This window comes from Adiantum capillus-veneris, chromosome 28 (genome assembly GCF_014529385.1).
Source record: "Adiantum capillus-veneris isolate H3 chromosome 28, ASM1452938v2, whole genome shotgun sequence".
Lineage (NCBI taxonomy): Eukaryota > Viridiplantae > Streptophyta > Polypodiopsida > Polypodiales > Pteridaceae > Adiantum > Adiantum capillus-veneris.
The window spans coordinates 53,912,944-53,919,235 of record NC_140958.1 but is presented as its reverse complement, the minus strand read 5'-3'; positions in this window follow the sequence as shown (position 1 = coordinate 53,919,235).

Below are 6,292 nucleotides of genomic sequence, written 5' to 3'. Positions count from 1 at the left end.
ATACCCATGTGATGGGGCCATTCAGTGGGCACTTAGCCTCCTCTAGTAAAATCTAAGAGTAAAATTATTCCCCCAAATAGGGTGCCTGGCTCATTTATGTGACACATTATTACCTAATGACACATTATTACCTTATGCACACTTCACATCCCTCTCCCTACCTCGCTCTCAAAGATCTCTCTCTGCTATGCATACGCACCGACTGTGTATAGGGCTCCTTCTCTCTCCCATTGAAGTTACCATGGAAACTATCACCTTAATCATAAGCCTTGGGATTCTAACGTGTTGATGAACAAACATGGAATGTATTCTCCTTGCTAGCGCTACTGAGTGCATCTATTGGAGGTGCTTCACTATTTACATGAGGTGAGGGATGCTCTATGCCCCTCACTTAGCCTTGTCTTTTGCGTATAGTGTGTGTTTGGGAGAGAGAGATGTTTAAGGGCTTTCTCTGCTCTACTGCATACCGTGTGGCTATGGAGTTGGTGGAACATGGGTGTGCTTCTCGGCTTCCAAAACTAACTTGGTTTTTTTATTGACAAGATATGATCTGCACATTGGATTAGTAAATATTGTTTAAATAAGTTCAATTTGCCACTAACCAATGAATTGCTAGAAAGGATGCATGCAGCTAGGATGAGACCTCATTCTCAAAGCAATGTACAAAAATAGTTCTAAGACTGAGTTATTTTTGTACCAATCATTGTCACTTGTCTAAAGCTAGCTGTCTTCTGAATTGAAATGCTCATTTATGTTGTATTCTTTACATAAAACAACACACACACACACACACACACTTACACTTGGTCACTGCATCAGACCAGGGTAGCTATTTCTAGTTACTCTAACTCTACCTATTGGTATTACTACCCTAACTATGTATGTTGGTTAGCACTGTTCCAAACACACTTCTGACAGTTTGACTAATCCTTTGCTACTTGAACACAAGTAGCGTACCTTTAGCATAAGGATCTCCACCTTGGGTATGAAAACACTGAAATGATACTTGAATTCCTTGTTGCTGGCCTACTATGCTATCTTGATCAGCGTGGTTGAATGAATACCACAAAAAACCTAACTCGGTGGTGGAACCCCTTATGGATTAAACCTTAGTTGGTTTGCTTGGGTTAGTGTGAATTCAACCCCTTGTGGATTAAACCTTACTTGGTTTTGCTTGGGATAGTGTGAACCAATATTTTGGAACATGGGCTCAGTGGGAGCAATCCCTAAAAAATTCTTTAAACCCATAAGTGCTAGGCTTCCTTCTCGGTTACGCTTTGCATTATCGGGGTAGTTTACTATGTCGGGGCAAAACTCTTCCCCTTCCACTAATGCTTCACGATACATCTCGATGGGCGGCTTGACACAACTCCGGGCCATCAACTGCTTGGCATGATTCTAAAAGCATCCTACCCTCCTATGCTAGGCATCTGCGGCACCTTTGTAACTGAAGATTTTTTGGGGATCTCCCTTGTCTCTGATTTCAAACTGTAGCCAACATGCTTTGAGCTGTTGCTTACCATACGGCTATCACTATAAAAAGGTGAGGGGTGTCTTCTCCTCCCTCACTTAGACTTGGTGTAGAATATGCAAGTAAGGTTGATGCTTGGCTCTGCAATAATACATATCCGCTGCTACTGTGATGATTGTTAGGATGGCTTCCAATTCAAAGGTTTTTATTCACCATCTTTAGTGTGTATTGTGCATTTTTTCCACATTGGCTTTTTTACCACTAATCTAGGTTTGCAGGACCTTGTGCTATTGATTTATACTGCTATAAGTGAATGGATGCAGGTGAGGACTCTGTCATTTCTTAGAAGTTTTTTGGCTTAAAGAAAATGTGCGTCCTTGACATACCAGGCTCTTGTCATTTCATGGAACATACACTTTAAATCGACCACTGTACTTCTACACTAGGATGAGACCTCATTCTTAAAGCAATGTACAAAAATAGTTCTAAGACTGAGTTATTTTTGTACTAATCATTGTCACTTGTCTAAATCCAACTGTCTTTGGAATTGAAATGGTAATTTATGTTGTATTATTTACGTAAAACAACTATACGTGCACGAACACACGCACACACGCACGCGTGCATGCACACACACACACACACACACACACACACACTTCTTTGTCGTTGTCTAATGGAACATGGGATGGGGAGGACTATGCAATGCCTACAATTTTTAGTGAATGGTTGAAAGGTAGAAAAATTGAAGTTTATAATTGTGCAGCCAAAATAGAAGTGATAGAGGGAATTGAAACCTTTGCCATTTTTAGACTCTCTCTCTCTCTCTCTCTCTCTCTCTCTCTCTCTCTCTCTCTCTCTCTCTCTCTCTCTCTCTCTCTCTCTCTCTCAAGTCTATGGCACTATGTTAAATGAGGACAGAGAGTCGCACACAAAGAGGACATCCACCCTTGTGTTGGCATGTGTTATGGGATTGACTGAACGGGCACCCACCTGGTCGGCCACGTAGCACCGAACACCACATTTCTACTCTTATTATTTTTCCGAGCTAGTGTAGTGATACTCTGTGTAAATCCTCATTCTAGAGTAGCAGGTCAATTTCCTAAGTTGTAATTTTGTCATGATGATTGTAAAGGTCCATGTGAATCAGCCATTGGCTAGTTAGAAAGCCGTAGGTATAAAGGTCAATAAATTTAATGTGAAAGGAGGCTTATCTTTAGAAGAAGAAAGGAGCTCTAAAAATGTACGCTCAAGCTATTAAGTTGATCCAATTTGTAATCAACTTTCCTAATGATTGGGTAACTAATTTTTGATTCCAAAATTGCATTGTGTTCCTCTCTCTTTGCTCTTTCAAAGCATTGTTAGTTTTGCTATGGTTTGCGACTATGCGTATGTAAGCCTTAATTGCAGATTTGAGTGCTTAAATCACTATTTTTAGTCGTTTTGACCATAGGAGAGTGTTCCTAGACCATAGGTCGATCTTTCTAGATAGTTTTGTTGCACTTTTAAGTACCTTTTTCATGATGGATCGTGATTTTGGTACCTTATTGGATTGCAACTGGACTTGGTAGGATAGTGCCCCTAGGTATCCTAGACCTCCTCCTACATTTTTGTTGCATTTTGAGTCCGTTCGAGTGCCAATTCAGTGTGATGACCTAGAGTTGCAAGAAAGGACATAAGTAGATTTACTTGATCATTGAGTGTTGGTTTGCTTGTTGAGTTGGTGTGTTTGCTTGTTAAGGTTCACTTCTTGAGATTGAAGATCTCAAAGAGTCTCCCCCATCCAAGTCACTTCCCTGAGTATTGACATTATATTAGTGTCGATGGCTATGCTATAGACGTCCGTCTCACGGGAAACCCACTAACATTGCCGCCGTTGTCGAGGATATGATCCTTAGATGGTGAGTGACCTAGTGCATTTTTATAGCGTTCTTTTTTGAAGATTTTTCTCTCCATTCCATTTACACCTTAGTAGTGAAGCAGCTAGACACAAGGTCTAGTGCTTGATAGAGTCTAGAAGTTGAGGACTTTCTGGATCTATTATCAAGAGGTAAAGAGGGTTGTGAGTGAGATAGCCAAAAACATTTCATTCTCCCATTTTCTCTATGCTTTCAGAGTGATTTTTCCGTTTTGTTTGTTTTTGTTTCATGTTTCATTTGAGTACTTAGGAGTAGGGTAAGAAGAAACTACCACCATCAAATTTGGGATAAAAGATTGAAGAAAAACAGGGTGAAAACCATATTTTGGCCGAAATGACCATAACTCTAAAATTCTGAAAATTTGATGGTAGACCTCAAAAGTAATGCAGATTCAAAAATTTGTGGATCAAGGATATTAGAAGACTCTCTAGAAGAAATCTGGAAAGTTTGGCCAGATCTTATGGAGAAACCTGGATCACGATCCATGTGTTGGGATGCGAGGTTTTGTTGCATCTCTTGTGTGAACAACTCCTTGCACCGCATGTGTCAAGCCATGTGAAGAACCTCTTACAACCTTTGTGTAAAGAACAACCACTTGTGTTCGTTCATAGGCAGCCACATCTTGTGCTCATGTGTCAAAAGGCTATCTCTTTTGTATAAGCCTATATATAGGCACATTCTGTTGAATAATATCAACCCTTTGTCATTTGCAATATACCCTATTGTATTGTGCAATAGTCTCTCTCTCAAGCTCTACACTAACTTCTCCAAAGCATGCCATTAGCATGAATGGCACACTAACCTATCCACCTTAACCCTAACAACTTGTATTAGAGCTATTCTTAGATTAGTATCTCCTAATCTAATTAGATCCTAAGCATTTTTCTATGCTAGATTCCATTGGCACCTACTCTAATTAGCCACTACAATTGTTAACTCAATACCCCTTTGCATTCATATTCATCATGGCGCTAATCACGTCGTTAATTCTTTTTCTCTTTTGATGTTCTTTGGTAATGGGATATGTACAATTTGTGTCACTACCCATACCAGTTGATCACGAAGAGAATTTAATGATTTTTCATATTTGCATCGTGATTGTCGCATCATTAGCATCAATAATTAGGTCAATTTTATGCATTTTCTCCCAAGCTCTACACTAACTTCTCCAAAGCATGCCATTAGCATAAATGGCATACTAACCTATCCACCTTAACCCTAACACCATGTACCCCAGAGACCATTTTGGTAGAAAACTCATCAATGACAGTGAGCATCAGTGGGATATTGCCATGATCAAGTTTATTTGAAAGAAAAAATCAAAAAGCACTTCAAAATTGCCTGATAGGGAAAAAACAGAAAAACAAGCATTTTAGACAAAAAAACTTGGGATTTTTCAACTTTTTGGGATCTAAATTCAAAAAAGGGTGAGATTTGGCTTCTACAGGAAATACAAAACCATTAGAAAAAAATTCATGAAAAAATGTTGTCAAACATGGATCGCGATCCATGTAACCTTTGACAATTGAAAGTGACATTTGACAAGTACATCCCTAATAACTACTGGAACTATTTCGCCAAAAGGCACAATGTCAAGAAACTAAAAAAAGTTGGTCAAAATAGCCAAAAACAAAAACTAGTCAAAAACCGCAAGACAAACATAAACACTTGCTTTTGACTGACAAAAAGTTGTCTAAATTCAAAAAGAAGAGGTGGAGTAGACTACTGACATTGCATGTAATCATTAGACCAAATCTGGTGTTCAGATGTGATGGAACGTGGATCACGATCCATGTACCTTATCAAAATTTTTGACTGGGATTTGAGCACTAGGTAGCTGAGACATAGACAAACACTTTTCCTAAAAGAACCATATACAAAAAATTGTAAAAAGTGGTCAAAAGAGCCAAAAATAGTTCATTGTCAAAATTGTCACAACAAACTGTAGAAGTCAGTTTTGGTTAGGCAAAACTGATCCAAATTCAAATTTTTTTTGTGAAGCAAGCTACAAAGATCATAAGCTATCAGCACACCAAAGATTGTCCAAAAGTGGTGGAACATGGATTGCGATCCATGTACCCTTGCGAATTTTTGGAAAGAAACTTTCCCAGCCTGTAGCCTAGATCATTGTGAACAAAAGTCTCCAAAGGAGTTTTGTTGAAAAAGTCCAAAAAACTCATCAAAAGAGCCAAAAATAAGTGACAGACTAAAACCCGCAGTGCAGACCTAGTATTGGGAATTTAATCTGTCAAAACAAGTCCAAATCCAAAAAGATTTGAGATTTATCTTGTGGACATAGTCACGAACAAATTCCTAAGAGATAAAGTTTAGATGTGGTTGAACATGGATCACGATCCATATATCTCAACCTCAAAATTTGATAAAAACTGATACAGAGCCTGCTTATGACCTTCTTTACATACTGTCAAAATTTGGAGAAAAACATCTGACAAGGGAACATGGATTGCGATCCATGTACCTTAGCATAGTGGGGGTATTTGACTTGATGATCTTATAGACATACTTGAGGACATCCAAATCTCAAGTTTGAGCTAAAAATACCTTCAGAAGGCCAAGATACAAGCCAAGGTTCCTTTTTTCTGGTCCTAAAACTGCTTTGAGTGTTGTTTCAAGTGCAGTGCACTAAAATTGTTCTAACTTTTCATTGACAACTCCAAATTGAGTTAGGTATGGACAGGAAGAAAGCTTGCGAGCAATAGGACACACCTATTTTTGGTTTTAGAGCTGAATTATTTTAGGTTTTCTAATTCCAAACTTTTAGGGTACCCAAAACTAGTTTCAAAAACCAAAAGAGTCACAAATTCTTGACTTATGAGAGACCTGATCAGGGGAAAAAAGGGATAGGTTGTGGGTAAGCGAAAGTGGGCTTGTCAAGGACTAT